Here is a 20,842-nt window from a genome sequence, read left to right as displayed (position 1 = left end):
AGCTTGAGCCAATGTTATTCCTTTCTTGCATCCAGGGGCATCTCCACAAAAACCTTAAGCCATAGCATATTTTGAATTTTTGTGAAATATACTTGGAAAACACATTTGTCCAATGATGCATATGTTGTGATCAATTATCAAAACCACCCTAGGGAGAAATTGTGCTTTCACACACTGATCTGAAGTGGCCCCTTGTAGGGTGACTAATTCTCCATTCTGATGGAAGGACATGCATTGCTCTATCCAATCAATCTTCATTGGGATATGTTGTGCTAACCAATCCAAGCCAAGGATACTATCATAGGTGCTGAGAGGTAACAGCCTAAAGTCAGACACAAACTGAACCCGAAAACTGGACCAAGCACAATCAGGTATGCCTTGTTGACAAGAAATTAAAGCCTCCCTCCAAAAGTAACACTCACTAGAGGAATAAGACTAACCCGAATTGGTGACTCATATTTATTATCCAAGAAGGAATGTGTACTGTCATAATCAACCAGGAATTTGAGGTTCTAGCCTTGAAGCAACACCTCTAGGTGTAAGACAGGGCCCTCTGGTTCCCTTCCCAAAGCATCAGCTAATAACCTGATGGAGTGCACTGAAGAAGTAGAACTAGTGTGGTCATCACTGTGTGAAGATTCTGAGTCCTCGGGGGCACTTGTGGTGCCCTCGATTTGATCGTACGCTAATCATACACGCAAATGCGTACGACCAAGCTCAAGAACTCATGGGAAGATATCACAACACAACTCTAGACACAAATAAAAATATACAAGCTTCATATTACAAGCCAGGGGCCTCGAGGGCTAGAATACATAAGCTCGATAAACACACGAGTCTGCGGAAGCAACAAATACCTGAGTACAGACATGAACATGATAATGCCTTAGAGAAGGCTAGCACAAAAGATACATCGATCGAACGAGGCGAGGCCTCCTTCCTGGGAACCTCCTAACTACTCATGTTCGTCAGCGACCTCCACGTAGTAGAAGGCACTGTTGGGGTGGCTATCATCGTCGGCGGGATACGCCATCTCATGGGCTCCATCCTCTGGTCGCAACAACGGATCAAGGGGGAAAAGGGGGAGCAAAGCAACTGTGAGTACTCATCCCAAGTATGCATCAGTATCAAAGGAAGGGGTTATATGTGGACTGACTGCACCAATGCGAGAATACATAGAGAAGGCCTAGTCATATCGAAGACTAGCATATTCATGGGTCTTGCAACAATAGACGAGAGTAGAACAGGCAACACAATTAATAGTCATATTGTTGCAGCAATATTAATTAAAGTAACGTCCAGAGATTCTTCCTCGACTCCCTGCGAGGAAACAATCCCGGAGCAAAACTACAGTTAAGTAACAGTCGTAGTTGTATAAGATCCGGGCACAACTCCAAGTCGTCATGTAACCGTGGTCATGACTATCTAAATAGTTAATGTTCATCCGTGCTGGGGTGGACCAAGTTTCCCGTCACGCTCGATAAACTCTGTCCGGACACACTTTCCTGGGTCATGCATGGCCTCGGAACATCGACACGTCGCTACCCCACCTAGACTCAACAGAGAGGCTAGCCCACCGATCTAAATCTAAGCACGCAGGGTTCATGGGCCCATCACCCACTACGCTCCTGCACATTGAGAGGGCGGACGATGTCAGTCCTGGCACCTCTTATACAAGAACGGTGATAATCCAGACCACTCGGGCGCGCGCCGCTCCATTGCAGACGTCTGAAGAGCTTCGGCTGATACCGCGACGTTGAGTACCCATAACTTCCCCCACGTAGCCGGTTAGTGCGAAAAGGTATCCAACCAACCCAGATCAAATACCCAAAACCTTAGCATTTTAATTATCTCATCAACACATACACACGGGAATCCACCCGCCTAACATTTATTCATCAAAGTTCCCAGTAACACCGTTAAGTAACTATGTGGTTGTAACATCAGGGGGATCCAAGGTATCACCCTCGATGGATTCCGAACAATGTAAACGTCAAGGGGGCGAGGGAGGAATCACCCTCGATGGGCCACACTTGATGGGTTGTACGACAGAGTTGTTATCGGAAGTGGTGAACGAGGAATCATCCTCCGAGAACCACCGTAGGTCAACTACACTACAACGCTAACATCGAAGTACGTGATGAGGTGTCACCCTTGGTACTCGATAGTAGCTCTGCAGCGTCGTACAACTAAGGGGTATGTGAGTGCTGTGTCGGGTCTTGGCATGTCGATCAGTTGATCGAGACTTGACGAAAAAGCGGGGGCAATGGGTCTAAGGGGTCGAAGGGGATGACTGCTCCACCTATTCTAAAAAATTTAGATTGCGGTACAGTAAAGTAGAAATTCAACAAAACAGGCTATGCATCAGAACAGGAGATATCTACAATAGTAGCAAAATTCTAATGCAAGCATGAGGGAGAAAGAAATAGGCGATATAGGAATGATCAAGGGGGATTTGCTTGTCTTGTTGCTCCGCGGCAAAGGGTTAGTCGTCAGGAGGGTAGTTGTATCCGGCAGCAGCGACGGTCTCAGGGTCTACCAGTAAAAAGAGGGGGAAGAAACAATAAATAACAACAACAGGTGCAACATGATGCATGACATGGCAATAAGTAGGGCTAGGCATGCACTAACGCAGTATCCTCCGTCATAGACGGATCGGGAAAATATCTGACGATATTTCCCAGGTCTCTGGCTACTACTGGTCACGCGAAACTGAGGGAAAAGTTCCACGTTCGCTATGCTAGGGACGCGTGACAAACGAACGGATAGCTTATCCAGATTTGTCTCGTTTCTTTGATCAACTTTCATGTTCAAAACTTTTTCATCTGGATTACGGTTTTATTTTATATTAATTTTTAAAGTTTTATTTATATTTTTTAATTAAATGGAATTAATTTAATTCAATAAATAATAAGGACATCAACATGATGTCATTGGTGCCATCAGCAGTCAACATTGGGGTTGACTCGTCAATTTTGTCCAATGGGCCCCACTTGTCATTGTCACATTTTAATTTCAAGTTTACCTAATTAATAAACATTATTAATTAGGTTGGTGGGACCCACATGTTAGTGTCTCTCGTTGTTTTAGTTCGCTACTAATTAAGAGTCTTATCATAAGTTAGTCAAGTCATTAATTAATTTACTAATTAACTAACTAATTTATCCATTACTATAAATATTTTTATTTTTATTATTATTTTATTTCTTGTTTTCGTTACACGGGCATGATCCCCACTGTCATCCATAGCGGGGGGGAGGGGGGCAAAGGAATTAGCCCCGTGACTAACTCTGGCCGGCCGGTGGCACCGCCAAGAGCGAGCCGTGGCCAACCGCGGCCATGGCTAGCGGCCCCATGGCGAGGCTAGTGCAAGCGTGCCGGCAACCAACGGCGGGATGATGGGAGGCAACGGCGTGACATAATGTGGCAAGGGGAGTGGCGGAGCTGCAACGACTAGAGTGTGGGGGGCGTGCGCAGGCGAGCACTGGCGCGGCGGGGCACAACCCCGTGCGAGAGACATTGAGGCATGGGGCGCGAGGGGCGCGGACTGCAAGGCCATAGCGTCGCCAACGGATTCGGGCGCATGATGGCGCAAGGGTGCATACACGATGGCCGGAGGTAGCTCACCGGAGGGGTGGAGGAGAGGGGAGGGTCGAGCTCGAGGGCTCACCGACGGTGTAGAGGTGCTTAGCAGTCCCCGGCAACGACACTAGGAGAATGTTGTTGACGAGTCCCTCACTTGATGCCTTTGCGACAACAGAGCCAGAACTGCTCCCAGTTGCTCAACAATTAGCAATTGTCTTGCAATGGCCCACCAGCGCTTGGGTTCGCGGCAGTTTTCGAGGGTAGAGTATTCGACCAAATTTGTTGATTCGCCAGGCAGGAGGTGAGAGGATACTCTCGAGTATTAGCAGCTGAATGTATCAGATTCAACCACACCTGAAAGATTAGTATCTGCAAGCAAAGTATCAGCAGCAAAGTAGGATGATAACAACGATGTGAGAAACGATCTGTTGACACGGCAGACTATTTCTAACGGTCGTATCAATGGCGCCAGAAGTTGCCCGTTGACGGAAATTGTCTTTTCCCGTCAACAACGAGCGAACCAGAATTGTAGCAGGTAGTAGCAGTGTAACGAGTAACTACAGTGGCAAGGAACAGCAGTAGTGACAGCAGTAGCAAGTAGCAACAGTAGCAAGTAGCAGCAGACCAAGCGACAGTAATAACAGAAGTAGCAAGTAGCAACAGTAGTAATAGCAACAGAGCAAAAAAAGTAACAGCAGCAGTGGGACGAACTCGTAGGCAATGGGTCGGTGATTCGTTTGGATGATATTCATCATGCAACAGTTATAACACGGAGAGATATGTGGCTAGCTCCCGTTCGTCAATGTGATGTAGGCATGCATTCCGTGTGTAGTCATCTGTGCTTAGGGAAAAGAACTTGCATGACATCTATTGTCCATCCCTCCCGTGGCAGCGGGGTCCAAAAGGATACTACAGGATATTAAGGTTCTCCTTTTAATAAAGAACCGGTACAACGCATTAGCACTTGGTGAACATATGAACTCCTCAAACTATGGTCATCACCGGGAGTGGTTCCGGTTATTGTTACTCCGGGGTTGCCGGGTCATAACACATAGTAGGTAACTACAACTTGCAAGATCGGATCTAAAACACACATATATTGGTGACAACATAATAATTTTAGGAACAACAAGGGGACCAAGAAATAAATGGTGATGGCGAGAGGTATTGCCATACCAAGAATTCTTAAGAGGTGCATCAATTTTCACAACACTCTTGACACAAAAGATGGTAATACTCCAACGTAGAACATAACATAAGTTGGGTAGCAAGGAACTCAAGGGACAACACTTTTGATCAAGTTTGTGTCGTAGGGAAGGCAACAAGGATGTTGATGATAATACAATTCATCAAGGGGAAAGGATGGTATCTCTCATCATTAGTTTGACTGATATCCTAGAAGAGCTCAGAATGCATATGATGATCACGACACATGTGTCGAGAAGTTACATGAAGATGTAATCATTTAGCAACGTCATCAGGCAAAAAGAATAGTGAAGCAAAAGGTTGTCAGAATCACAGATAAGGTTGCTAGCTCCGAATCAAAATTGTCTTTCAGGACAACCAACATAATGTTGAAATCTCGATGAAAGCGTATTGCACTTGTGGATATGTGCTCCAAGGATGTGGGACAGAGATAGCATGGTCAAGCTCTAGCATGACGATGATGATGTATCCTAACAGCTTGGAAAAACAAGACCGAAAACAAACTCGTAAGCAAAGAAGACTACTAAGAGTTGTTGAATCCCAATGTGTACTCCATTTAGATACCGGTGTCTTTGAGTGTCCAACAACTCAAAACACGAGGAAAACTGGAGTTAGTGAAATATCATAGGTGACGAGGAGCTCATAAGAAGTTATGTAGCTCCGCGATATTCTCGGGATATGAGGGATAGTACTCGGAGGTAGATCAACATGAAAGCTTGGACCGATGTATTGATCTAAAGAATACAAGCACTTTAACTTGTTTGAGAATGAAACCAAAGTAGAACTACATGGTTGGAACCATGGTTGCGAACTACCAAATCACAGGTACGAGATTAAAACATAGAATGAATGATTATTGATACGAGAAGCTGCTATGATAGGATTAATTTCATTTCCATGGGCATGAACACAAAGTTCAAGGTTGACTTCCACTTCATCAATGCATCACCTGCCATTTAGTCCTCGCCTTTGATGAAGTTGTAGCTTGAAAAGATTATCGGGCAAAACACGAGAAGAGTAAGACTCGTGAGAACTCTTCGGATCATGTTGATTTAGGAAGGCATAGGTTCAACCCATCGGGGCATCTTAGGAACATATACCACAAGGTCCAAGAGTAATTAACACATGCTTGAAGAGCATGGATGACAAAAGCATATGATACAAATTTATGAGAGGGAGAAGACACAATACCAATGGCATCCAGTACGAGGGGAAGAATACCACAAGAATTTTTGAATGTAAGGGATTTCGTTGGATAATAACCCAGCAATGGGTCTGGCAATCCATAAAGGACCTGATGTGAGTATCGGTACTCAATCACAGGGAGATAGAATGCAAGGCATCGAATTATAGAACATCTGAAAAATATCGATAATTAATTACCAAAGGAATTATGATTTCCAGGTTGGTGTATCAGAATCATATGCTCCGTTCAAATACAAGTAAGTTGAATTGACTTAGATGGACAACCAACCAAAGTTGATTTGTCGAGAACCAGCTCAGGTTTGGGAAGATGGGTGAGCTGGAAATATAATTATGAGTATCAACGGATGACTGCGTGCATTCACACCAAGGTCGAATCAATAAGATCAAAGAACAATCACAAAGGATTTTAATGACTGTTGCTAGACATATGGATCTAACAATAATGCAAGCCGGTGAGGAAGGTCAAGAGCAATACGCTACTGAGGATTCCTGAAGGTTGAGTAGCAATTCGATGGACTTGCGAAACCCATGACAACCGAGGAGGAACGAATCCCCGGTAATATAATTTACTATACCTGGTAACAACAACAGCAACTGGAAACAATGTATGATCGACATTTGTATCTAGTCATCCATAGGGGCTGACGGAGGAAAGGAAATCGTCGAAGCAATGAGCACCAGCTCTCGAGAGAACATCAGATAGTATATTTGGAGTCTTGTGAGGAATCAAGATATCATCTGGAATTGCGGGGTTCTCCGGGAGGGTTATTTACGAGAACCTAGAGTTAGAGTTAGCAAAATCTTTAACCCGAAAGAGAAGAAGGAATAGAACCCAGAGTATAGAAAAGAAGTAAACGATACTAATACCACCCGATTGAGATATGGGCCCGTAAGCCACAACATCAAAGTTAGTAAGTTTGTCGAGTACTAGACTCAACTTCAGCCAAGGAGTTGGAAAGGGGGCTACCTACAGGAAATTGGCTCTGATACCAACTTGTGACGCTCTCGATTTGACCGTACGCTAATCATACACGCAAATGCGTAAGGCCAAGTTCAAGGACTCATGGGAAGATATCACAACACAACTCTAGACACAAATAAAAACATACAAGCTTCATACTACAGGCCAGGGGCCTCGAGGGATAGAATACAGAAGCTCGATAAATGCACGAGTCAACAGAAGCAACAAATATCTGAGTACACACAAGAACATGATAATGCCTTAGAGAAGGCTAGCACAAAAGATACATCGATCGAACGAGGCAAGGCCTCCTGCCTGGGAACCTCCTAACTACTCTTGGTCGTCAATGACCTCCATGTAGTAGAAGGCACTGTCAGGGTAGCAGTCGTCGTCGTCGGGATATGCCATCTCATGGGCTCCATCCTCTGGTGACAACAACGGATCAAGGGGAAAAAGGGGGAGCAAAGCAATGGCGAGTACTCATCCAAAGTACTCGCAAGACTGACATCATAACTATGCTAAGTATGCATCAGTATCAAAGGAAGGGGTTATATGTGGACTGACTACAACAACGCGAGAATAGAGAGAGAATGCCTAATCCTATCGAAGACTAGCATCTTCACGGGTCTTGCGGTAATAGACGAGAGTAGAACAGGTAACAAAATTAATAGTCATATTGCTGCAACAATATTAATTAAAGTCACGCCCAGAGATTCTTCCTCGACTCCCTGCAAGGAAACAACCCTGGAGCAGACATTCCTGTTAAGTAACAGATGTAGTTGTATAAGATCGGGGCACAACTCCAAGTCGTCTTGTAACCGTGGACATGGCTATCCGAGTAGTGAATTTTCATCCCTGCAGGGGTGCACCAAGTTTCCCGTCACGCCCGATAAACTCTGGTCGGACACACTTTCCTGGGTCATGCCTGGCCTCGAAACATTGACACGTCGCAACCCCACCTAGACTCAACAGAGAGGCCAGCCCGCCGGTCTAAATCCTAAGGACGCAGGGTTCATGGACCCATCACCCATTGCACTCATGCACGTTGCGAGGGCGGCCGACGTCAGTCCTGGCACCTCTTATACAAGAACGGCAATAATCCAGACCACTCGGGCGCGCGTCGCTCCATTTCTGACGTTTGAAGAGCTTCGGCTGATACCGCAACGTCGAGTACCCATAACTTCTCCCACGTAGCCGGTTAGTGCGAAAAGGTATCCGACCAACCCAAATCAAATACCCAAATCCTTAGCATTCTAATTATCCCATCGACACATCCACGCGGGAATCCACCCGCCTAACACTTCATCTAAGTTCCTAGTAACATGGTTAAGTAACTGTGTGGTTGTAACATCAGGGGGATCCGAGGTATCACCCTCGATGGTTTCTGAACGGTGTAACCGTCAAGGTGTCGAGGAAGGAATCACCCTCGATGGGCCACACTTGATGGGTTGTACGACAGAGTCGTTATCGGAAGTGGTGAACGAGGAATCACCCTCCGAGAACCACCGCCGGTCAACTACACTACAACACTAACAACGAGGTGTCAGCCTCGGTGCTCGATAGTAGCTCTGCAGTGTCGTACAACTAAGGGGGTGTGAGTGCTGTGTCAGGTCTTGGCTCGTCGATCAGTTGATCGAGACTTGATGAAAAAGCGGGGGCAACGGGTCTAAGGGGTCGAAGGGGATGACTTCTCCACCTATTCTAAAAAGTTTATATTGCGGTATAGTAAAGTAGCAATTCAACAAAAGAGGCTATGCATGAGAATAGGAGCTATCTAAAAAAGTAGAAAAATTCTAATGCAAGCATGAGGGAGAAAGAAATAGGCGATATAGGAATGATCAAGGGGGATTTGCTTGCCTTCTTGCTCTGCATCAAAGGGCTGGTCATCAGGAGGGAGTCGTATCCGGCAGCAGCATCAGTCTCGGAGTCTACCGGTAAGAAGAGGGGGCAGAAACAATAAATAATAGAAACAGTTGCAACATGATGCATGGCATGGCAATAAGTAGGGCTAGTCATGCACTAACGCAGTATCATTCGTCATAGAAGGATCTGGAAAACATCTGACGATATTTCCCGGGTATTTGGCTACTGCCAGTGAGGCGAAACGGAGGGAAAAGTTCCATGTTCGCTCTGCTATGGACGCGTGACACACGAACCGACAACATATCCGGATTCGTCTCGTTTCTGTGATCAACTTTCATGTTCAAAACTTTTTCATCTGCATTACGTTTTATTTTCTATTAATTTTAAAGTTTTATTTATATTTCGAAATGAAAAAGAATTAATTTAATTCAATAAATAATAAGGACATAAGCATGATGTCATTGCTAACTTCATGAGTCAACATTGGGGTTGTGTGGTCATTTTTGTCCAATGGGCCCCACTTGTCATTGTCACATTTTAATTTCCGGTTTAACTAATTAATAAACATTATTAATTAGGTGGGTGGGACCCACATGTTACTGTCTCGCGTTGTTTTAATTCTCTACTAATTAAGAGTCTTATCACAAGTTAGTCAAGTCATTAGTTAATTTACTAATTTGCTAACTAATTTATCCATTACTACAAATATTATTATTTTTTTTTTATTTCTCATTTTCGTTACACGGGCATGGTCCCCACTCTCATCCATAGCGGGGGGAGGGCAAATGAGTTACTCCCGTGACTAACTGTGGCCAACCGATGGCACAACCAGGAGCCAGCCGTGGCGAACCGCGGCCATGGCGAGAGGCCCCCTGGCGAGGCCAGTGCCGGCGTGACGACAGCCAACGGCGAGATGACAGGAGGCAGCGGCATGACCTAATATGACAAGGGGAGCGGTGGAGCAGCATCGGCTAGAGTGGCGGGGGGGCATGCGACAGACAGTGCGGCGGGGCTCAACCCCGTGCGGGAGACATTGAGGTGTGGGGCGCGAGGGGCACAACCAGCAAGGCCATAGCGCCGCCAACGGGTTCGGGCGCATAATGGCGCGAGGCTGCATGCACGATGGCCGGAGGTAGCTCGCCGGAGTGGTGGAGGAGAGAGGAGGGTCGAGCCCGGGGGCTCATCGACGGTGTAGAGGCAGCAGAGGCTCGGGGTGGTCCGATGAGGAGGAGGCGGGGAGGATCCGGTGAGGGGGAAGGAGTCCGGCGACGTGGTCATCGGGACGGGGCCTGGCGGTGCGGTGTAGGTCGCAGGGGCGCCACCTGGGTGGCAATAGGCGGTGCCGGCGAGGGTGGCCGAGCGCTGGCGTGGCGCCGGAGCGAGGGTAGTTGCCCCGACCCAACGGGATCGGGAGGGGGAGGGCTCGCAGGGTGGGGATTGGGACAGAGGGGTGAGTCGGGAGTGAGGGACGTGGGGAGTGGGGGCGCAGACACCGGGTTGGTGGGGAGAGGGAGTGGGGCTCTTGGGGCTAGCTAGTTAGGGTTCGTGGAGGGGGGGTATACCCCGAGTTTAGGTGGATTGCGCCGGCCAGTTAGGAGGGGCCAAGGCCCGGGGGTGGGCGGCTGGGCCGGTCGCGCAGCCAGCTGGGCTGTGTCGCAGGAGGGGGCTTTCCACCCTTTTATATTTCTTTTCTTTTGTTTCTTTTCTTTTATCTATTTCTATTTTTTTATTTTCAAAAGTAATTCACTTTTATTAAATAACAAACTAGTAAATAAATTGGTGCCATATATTAAGGTACTGCTATAATAAGTTTGGCACTTAACTAAAATAGTTTATAAATTTTATAGCTTTAAAAGGAATTAAACTGTTATTTTGGCGTGTGTTATTTCTATTTTAGGTATCAAAACATTTTATAAAATATGGATTACAATTTTATAATTCCTTATGGAATATTTACAACTCATCCATGATTTTAGTTTACAAGTTTGACAAAATATTAATCCCACTTATTAAAAGAATTACGAAATTCAGTAGGAATTTTGAAAGGAGATTTGATTCCAAGATTAATCATGCACTGTGTATCAATATCATACGAAATTCAGTAGGATTACTGTAGCATGACACTGGGGGTGTCACAACACTTGACTATAACTGTTCAATCAGCTCTTGGCCAAAGTGCAACTGAACTGTTGCCTTGCAAGCATGATCCCTGTACCACCGTTCACCACACACATAGCATAGACCCTTAGATATTCTAAACTACCGTAGTGCATACAACTTGTCTTCGGCAGGCCGTGCCTTAGAAGTATCAGGAATTTTCTTGGTGGAATTGACAATAGAGGAGACAATAGACACTTTTTAGCAGAATAACTGTTAATTGGTGTGACGCTTTCTCCCTATTCATCATGCAACAGAGCCAACTCATATATAGCATCCAAGTCATTGGGTTTCTGCAGGGCAACTGCAATTCTCACTCCTGGTTTCAACCCATCTAGGAATCTGGTAGTGTAGTGCAAGGCATTTGGACTATCCTCATAAGTTGCCAGCTCATCATACAACTCAGCAAAGCATTCAACACAGTCTTCTATAGTGCTGGTCTGAGCTATACAAAATGACTTGCGTAGTAGAGTTTAGTGTTGGTTGCGGTTGAACCTGCTGTGTAATGTTGTGAAAAATTAAGAGCAACTGGAGTGAGGCATGCGGTGTTGAACTAATTCCTGTCACCGTGCAGCGGGCCCTCCAAATTGAGTTGTGGCCAAGGAAATCCATCGATAACTATGAACAATGCCAAGGCGGAACTGGTCCTCGCATCGGTTTTGCCACAGTTAGGGATTGGCACCATCAAATTTGGGCATATCCAATTGCATAGAAAATGGAGATGGTTCAGTAGCATCCGTCACTGAGGAATCACGCGGCAAAAAATTGGGAAGGAATTTGATTCTCCCGCACCTCTGACCAGAGGAGGGACATAGATATTATGCGCCTTCCCCTAGTGGTCGTTGTCGTAGCCAAGTGCATCGATGGTGGCGCCGTCATGACCTTGCCCAATGTTGCACGACGATGAACCTCCGTCCTGCTAGGGACTTAGATCTATGGCCTTGAGCTTGTTCATGCCTGCCATGATCTTCTCGAGATCGTGCATGACCTCATCGCAAATGGCGTCGGCCCATTCAGACATGAGGCCATCGAGTGTGGAGTTGTTGGCCTCCAGAATTCTGCTCATGGACTCACGAATCAACTCCTCTTGTGCCTTGAGCTTCAGATCGAAGTCGGTGGAGATATCATGCCGAAGCAGATGGTACACGGCATGACCCTCGCTGCTGAGGTTGTCCATAGCTTGACGCGAGCGATGATCGTGAAACCTAGTGTGGTGGTGATGGAGCAGAAACTCCAGGACGAAGGCTCTGATTACCAACTGTGAGGAACTTGGATCTCACATACTAGATTGGATGAATTGGGGGAAATTGTACTAGAGGAATTCAAATTACAAGAGGAGTTCTTCTTCTCTCTCTTCTCTCACGCTATCCTATCCAGACACGCAAGGGCCGAGCCGCTAGTCCGCCTCCACCTGGTCCAGGAAACAAGCTATGTTTAAGTAGCCTGATTAGTGTTATACCCGCCTAGAGGGCCGAGTGTGGGCTTGCAAGCCATTGGGGTAAGTGTGTGGGCCGAGTTGACTTGGGCCTTTTCGGTGGTGAAGCATTCTTCTCGGTCTGGTCATCACCTTCCTTAGCCCCGTCGTTGTCTTCATCATCAGTGGTCGCCAGAGCTGTTGGTGGTTCGCTGACATCCCCCTCCGTTAAGTAGCGGCTTGTCCCCAAGCCGCAGCTTGAGGGAACTAATGCTGCAAGGACTCCAGATCTTCCCAAATAGCATCAACAGGACTGGAATCACTCCATAGGATCAACCCATGTGCTACAATCTCCTGACCACCTTGACGGATGCGAGTTTGCAGAACTGCCACTCGAACCTATAGTTGAGAAGAATCCGATGGTACCTTGGTTTGCACTACATTCGTCTTGGAAACAACCTTCTTGAACTACGACACATGAAAAACTGGATGAATCTTTCTTGTGGAGGTAACAGCTATTTATAGGCCAATTCACCGACTTTGTCAACAATCTGGTAAGGCCCAAAGTACTTGAAGGAAAGCTTGTGATTAGCTCTGCGTGCAACAGTAGATTACACATAGGGTTGTAGCTTCAGGAACACCATCAGTAGTGTTACACCCGCCTTGCAGGACCAGTGTGGGCTTGCAAGCCACTACAGTAAGTGTCTGGGCCGAGTCTACTTGGGCCTTTTCGTTGGTGAAGCATTCTTCTGGGCCTGGTCATTAGCTTCCTTAGCCTCGTCGCTGTCTTCAGCATCAGTGGTTCGCTGACACTCAAGGTGGGGAGGATGACCTTTGGAGCGCGGGATCAACACCAAGAGGTGTTGCGAATTTTCAGGTCATGTAAGAGCATCTCCAATAGTGATGTACTCTGTTTTACATTACCAAAAAGTGGTGGATGTCAAATTCACATCACCAAAGAGTGGGTTTTGCAGCATAAAAATGCCAAAGTCTAACGGAGGATGTATAAAAGATGATGTAAAACTAGTGCTCAAATAGACGATGTTAGGGCATCAACAACATTGGCCCGCAAATTTTCTCCAGCATGTGTCCAATCTGCGGACACTGACATCGAAGGCGGCCATCCAACATTGTCCGCATACATTTCAATCACTATTTGAACTAACAGAACGAAATTCATGCAAACATGATGGATTTCATCGAAATACGGATAAAAATAGCACAGATCATTTATATATAGCGTGCAAGTAATTCTAGTACAACAATAGTTCAAATTCAACAAGATTAACTGGGTATTCAACAGGTTTTTCATGACCGGGTCATGTCATCCCATACATACTGCCCCTTCAGCTTCGTCCAACGGTGCATGTTCATAAATGGTGTCATTGTATCCTGTGGTACGTCGCGGTAGTGCATGCGGGTTACACAATGTGAATAACAACATTCAATGAATAAACGAAACAATCGACCAAGTTGAGCAAGAAGAAGTAAAACTAACGATATCTACATCTGCGGCGCGCAATGGCCGCCTTGCCTCCAGCATATCAGTCGTGCCACAAAACCTTGTGATGGAGATCTGGATGGCATACCATCGATACGATAAAGACCTCACATTGAGATCATGGATGATGGGCATGTCGTAGGCCGCAATGTGCTTCTGTGCGTGAAACGATTCATACCCTTGCTGCAAGAAGGTCCCCCCTCTGTTCCTGCCTATGAAATCCACGGATACGACCAACCACGCATCACACAAAAACTCATCCTCCATGGTCGAGTACCCCGTTGTGAAAGCACATATTCTCTCCCTTGGTGGTTCTGATAATTCATGAGAACATACATAGTCTCTTGGACTAATAGGTTTATCTAGTTTATTTTAGGTGAAGTCCATAGAGAGAATTGGTTGGACTGTGAGGAGAATCCCCAAGGAAGGAGAAGAATAGGATTGGCCAAGCTTCAAGCTTCAAGACTTTACATTTTTCATTTTGTGAGAAATCACATTTGAGTCCATAGTAAAGACAATAAAAGTAAAAGGGGATGAGGTATCTATGATGATCTGGTTGCTCAAGTGCTTAGACCTAGCCACCAAAAACCCTCATGAAATTCTCCCACAAATTATTTTGTCCAAACCCTAACACTCAAATTAGGTGCCACCAACTTTTCCAAATCGGCCCTACCGAGTTTTACCCTAGACAAATCCAGAGCCAAACCCAACCTTCTCGGTGACACCAAGTTTGATTTCAGTGCCACCGAAAAACAGTGACCAACTCCCTGGTGACGATTTGCTAAAATTCAGAATTTACGATTTTTGCAAATCGGTGCCATCGAGTTTGGGTAACTTCCTAGACCAGCCAAATCGGACTCACCGAGAAATATATATCGGTCTCACCAAAACACTAAAAGTTGCCACATTTTGCACTAATCAGTGCAACCAAATTTTTTACTTCGGTTTCACTGAGTTGGGCTAAAATGTTGTAATAGTTGGATTTTTGGAGATGCCTATATATACCCCTCCACCCCCCTCTCATTTGTAGAGAGAGCATTCAGAACAAGCCAACACTTTACCCACTTATTTTCTGAGGGAGAACCACCTACTCATGTATTGAGATCAAGATATTCCACTCCTACCATATGAATCTTGATTTCTAACCTCCCCAAGTTGCTTTCCACCCAACCAATATCTTCTACCAAGCCAAATCTGTGAGAGAGTGATTGAGTGTTGATGAGAATATCTTTTGAAGCACAAGATCAAGGAGTTCATCATCCATACCACATCCATTACCTTTTGGAGAGTGGTGTCTCCTAGATTGGTTAGGTGTCACTTCAGATCCTACAACTTCGTTTGGAGTTGAACCAAGAAGTTTGTAAGGGCAAGGATATCTCCTACTTCGTGAAGATCTACGGGGCTAGTTATTCGTGGACGTAAGCCGTGGTGAAATAGACAATGTTGCTTCTTCGTGGACCCCTTGTGGGTGGAGCCCTCCATGGACTCTCGCGAATGTTACCCTCCGTGGGTTGAAGTCTCCACCAACGTGGAAGTACGATCGCACCACCTATCGGAACCACGCCAAAAATCTTCGTGTCATCATTGCATTTGGTCTTCCTATCCGTACCCTCTACTTACATATGCATGCCTTTACTTTCTGCTTCTATACTCTTGGACTTGCATGTGTAGGGTGTGCTTGACTTGGTATTATTGCTAAAACTAGCAAACTATTAATACTGGGAAAATTCTAAGTTTTTATTTTGTCAAGTAGTCTATTCACCCCCACCCTAGACGTCTCTTGAGTGATCCCACGATTGGTATCAGAGCTTTGGTTTCATCACCATTGGAGGAAGATGTATGTGTCTAGTTTGGAGAGTCTTAGTTGTAGTGTGTTATGCTTATAGTAGTTCCATATTTGGTTTAGAAATTAGAAAAATAAACTATTGAAGTTTGACAATCACAATATTGGTTATACAAGCAATTGATGAATGATTAGTATAAGAAAGACAACTTTCACATAGAAATATATTATCTTGGACATCTTCTATTATTGTGGGTACCCATTAATTATTTTCAACCTTGATTAAATTATTGAAGTTGGACAAGGAAGACAATGTAATGGTTATGTTTGGGTATATTTGCATAGAATTTATATTGTTATGGATCCTCCAACATGTGGTGGTTGTTTAGAACCTTTTTCTAGCCAAAACTTCGTACTAAGTAGAGATACTACTTGTGCATCCAAATCCTTGAGCCATGTTTCTTCCATGAGATTCCACCATACCTACCTATATATGGTATTTCATTGTTGTTAGACCATATTTCTGCATGTGTGATTTTGGTAATTGATGACAATCCCTATGGACTAATGGTTTCCTTAAGTTATATTCGAAGGATTTGTCCATAGGCACTTGTTGAAGTCCATCTGTTGGTTTCAAGGAGTTTATGTGGTGACCAAGGTGGTATTCAAGGTTTTATCCAAAGATTGGTCATAAAAAAGATAAGAAAGAATGTTGATCGAGACTAAGTTAAAGAGTGAATCAAGTTGATCAACACACAAAGTGTACAAGATGTACCGAGAGGAATCAAGTGATCATGTGGTATGGTAAGCACTGTCCGTTACATTTTGTGTACTAACCGATTGTCTAAGTGAGAGTTCTATGTGGGGTTAAGTATGATTGCATGGGCTTGCGTCAAGAGGAAGATCTCATATGACCCATGGAGGATGATATCAAGCAGTGATCGTCATCAAGATTGCGGTGTGCAAGTTCAAGTGGAGCATCACGAAGAGATCATGCTTGAAGCTTGTCGTCCATTATGGTGGCAATGGACTTGTTAAGATGTGTTGAAGAGTGGCTCACCCATAGTGCAGTATGGGGGAGAAATCTACTAGCCTTCATCAAGTCGGTGCAATCAAGAAAGGTGGTCCATCTTGAGGAGAACAACATCATCATCATTTATCTCAAGTGGACTATGCGCAAGGCAAAGGTTTTTCCTTGATAGGTTTTCTATTTTACCAGTCTCAGTGTGTTAGACCGGGTTAGAGGATTGATTGTCGTACTATCAAGGGGGCTCTCAAGTGAGTAGCTTGATAGTATCATTCGTGGAGAGCTAAAACCAATGCATTTTTGGCATCATCATCTTTCTTGGTTCTTGCTTGGTGTTTCTCTTTGTGAGTTTTAGAGCTTATTGTCATTGTCATGACAAGCTCGAGTTCATCAAAAACGGAGTCCATATGCATCTTCTATGATGTTTTCAATGTTGGAGTTTTTGTCGGTTCTTCATTCATAAAGGTTTGACATGTCTATATCATTGGCATTTTCATATTTCCTCTTCCTAAGATAGCTCTTGTCGCCCTGAATCCAACAAGCTTGAGTTTTCTTAATTCAGAGCTCATTTGCAAAAGTTATGGCAGTCCATGTGTTCATGCGTTCTTCTATTGCCTTTGTTTTGGTGTGGGAAGATCCCAGCGGTAGTACCGCTCCCAGCAACAGTACTACCTCTTATCTACGGTAGTATCACGCTGGTCAATGGTAGTACCGCTCTCATGTAGAAGTGCCCTGGCGAGTGCCGTTGGCTTGTGTAGCTACCTCTCGGTCTCGACACTTTCGTGTCAGATTGAGCGGTTTCTCGAGCGGTAGTACTTCTTAGAGAGCAGTAGTATTGCTTATTACTACCGCGCTGGTTCCGCTTAGGTTTTCTTGGGATGGACTCCTAGCAGATCTTGAGCGGATATAGGAGGTGATACTACCCCTTATGGGCAGTAGTACCACTCCTACCAGCGGTAGTACCGCCCCGATAGTACTACCTCCCTCCGCCCCCTCCTGGTCTGCTACTTGATACGTCCATTTTGCATCATGTTTTTCTACTGCTATATATAGTCTTTTTATGCATTATACCACTTTATGGAGTAATTCTAATGTATTTTCTCTCATAATATGCAAGGTTTACACCAAGAGGGAGAATGCCGGCAGATGGAATTCTTGACGTGAAAAAGCTACGTCAGAGATACCTATTTTTCACATCTCCAAATGTGCTGAAACTTCGCAGGCATTTTTTATGGAATAAAAAAGAAATATTGGAGGGCGCGCCAGCCCCCCTGGCATGGCCTGGTGGGTAGTGGGCTACCCAGGCCACTTCTGGTGACCATCTTCTGGTATATGTTCTCTTTCGACCTGGAAAAATGAAGGAAGGAATTTTGGGACGAAGAGCTGCCGTCTCAAGGCGGAACATGGGCAGGAGCACTTTTGTCCTTTGGCGGAGCGATTCCGCCGGAGGAACTTCCCTCCCGATGGGGGAAATCGAGGCCATCATCATCACCAACAACCCTCTTATCTTGGGGAGGCCAATCTTCATCAACATATTCAACATCACCATCTCCTCTCAAAACCCTAGTTCATCTCTTGCGCTCAATCTTGTACCGCAACCTTAGATTTGTACATCGGGGTGACTAGTAGTGTTGATTACATATTGTAGTTGATGCTTTATGGTTTAGTTTGTGGAAGATCATATGTTCAGATCAAATATGCTATTTAATACCTCTATGATCATGAGCATGTTTATAACTTGTGAGTAGTTACTTTTGTTCTTGAGGCCACGAGAGAAGTCATGTTCCAAGTAGTTATGTGAAGTTGATATTCGTTCGATATTTTGATGATATGAATGTTGTGATCCCCTTAGTGGTGTTATGTGAACGTCGACTACATAACACTTCACAATCTTTGGGCCTAAGGGAATGCATGGCGGAGTAGTTATTATATGGTGAGTTGCGAGAGTGACAGAAACTTAAAACCCAGTTTATGCACTATTCCGCAGGGGCTGATTTGGATCCCTATGTTTAATCCTATGGTTAAAATTTATTCTTAATACTTTTCTCATAGTTGCGGATGCTTGCGGGAGGGTTAATCATAAGTGGGAGGCTTGTTCAAGTAAGAACATCACCCAAGCATAGATCCACCCACATATCAAATTATCAATGTACCGAACGCGAATCAACCCAACATGACGAAAGTGACTAGATGAAACTCCCGTGTGCCCTCAAGAACGCTTTGCCTATTATAAGAAAATGTTCCAGATTCTCCTTTGCCAAAAAAGGATTGGGCTACCTTGTTGAACCTATTGTTACTATTGCTACTTGTTATTTGTTACAATTATCTTGCTATCAAACAACTTGGTACCGCTATTTTAGTGCTTGCAGAAATTACCTTGTTGAAAACTGCTTGTCATTTCCTACCGCTTCTCGTTGGTTTTGACACACTTACTTACTGAAAGGACTACGATTGATCCCCTATACTTGTGGGTCATCATGACTCTTTTTTGGCGTCGTTGCCGGGGACTGAAGCACCTTTGGTAAGCAGAATTTGGTAAGGGATAATTTATATTACGTGCTGAAATTTACTTTCGCTTGTCACTATGGAAAGTAATGCTTTGAGGGGTTTCTTTAGGGTACCTTCACCTCGACCGGAAACACCAAGAGTTGGCCCTCAACCTACTGAACCTACTAAAAATGTTTATTATAAAATTCCTTCGGGTATGATAAGAAACTACTAGCTAATCCTTATGGAGGATATCGAACAAAACATCCCGATATGCACCTAATTTATGTGGATGAATTTTGTGGATAATTTAAGCTTGCAGGTTTATCCAGAGATGAAGTTAAGAAGAAGGTTTTCCCTTTATCTTTTGGGGAAAAGCATTGACATGGTATATGCTATGTGATGATACATGATCTTGAAACTCGAATCGATTGCAATTAGAGTTTCACCAAAAAAAATATCATATGCATCTTGTTCATTGTGATCAGAATTTTATCTATAATTTTTGGCCTCGTGAAGGATAAAGTACTGCTCTAGCTTGGGGGAGGCTGAATTCAATGTTATATTCATGCCCCAATCATGACCCCCTAGAGAAATTATTATTCAGAATTTTTATGCTCGGCTTTCTCGTAATGATCGAACCATGTCTGATACTTCTTGTTCTGGTTATTTTGTGAAGAAGCCTATTGAATTCAGGTGGGGTCTTTTGGAAAGAGTTAAAGGAAACTTTGAAGATTGGGAACTCGACTAAGATAAAGAGTCAGATATAAAACTTGACTTTGATTGTGTTAAATCTTTTATGAATACCAATGCTTTCAATGATTTTAGCACTAAATATGGACTTGACTCTGAGATAGTAGCCTCATTTTGTGAAACCTTTGCTACTTATGTTGATCTCCCTAAAGGGAAATGGTTTAAATATCATCCACCTATTACAGAAAAAGTTCAAGAACCAATTAAAGTTGAGGATGAAACTATCATTTACAATGTTGACCCAGTTGTGCCTGCTCCTTACATTGAGAAACCAAATTTCCCTGTTAGGATAAAGGAACATGCTAAAGCTTCAACTGTGGTTAACGGAAGTTATGTTAGAACAACCAAACCCTCTTAGCAAATAATGGTAGAGCCTAGTATTTATATGGTTACAGATCTCTTAGTTGATAATTTTGATGAGAATGTCATTTATTTCTGTGATGAAGGTGCTAGAATTGCCAAACCTGATACTAAAGATAAAAATAGACCCGTTGTTGGCATGCCTATCGTCTGAGTCAAAATAGGAGATCATTGTTATCATGGTTTATGTGATATGGGTGCTAGTGTTAGTGTTATTCCGTTTACCTTATATCAAGAAATTGTGCATGAGATAGCACCCGCCGAAATAGAAGACATAGATGCTACTATTAAACTATCTAATAGAGACACCATCACACCACTTGGGATTGTTAGAGATGTTAAAGTCTTGTGTGGAAAAGTAAAATACCCTACTGGTTTTCTAGTACTTGGCTCACAAGAAGATGATTTTTCCCATAATATTTGGTAGACCGTTCTTGAACACTGTCAATACTCAAATAGATTGCAAAAAGGAAACTGTTAGGCTCATGAGTTTAATTTCTCCAAGTTCAGTAGGCAACCCCGTGATAAAGAATTCCCTA

This window comes from Hordeum vulgare, chromosome 2H, assembly GCF_904849725.1.
Source record: "Hordeum vulgare subsp. vulgare chromosome 2H, MorexV3_pseudomolecules_assembly, whole genome shotgun sequence".
Classification (NCBI taxonomy): domain Eukaryota; kingdom Viridiplantae; phylum Streptophyta; class Magnoliopsida; order Poales; family Poaceae; genus Hordeum; species Hordeum vulgare.
This window is presented reverse-complemented; position numbering follows the sequence as displayed.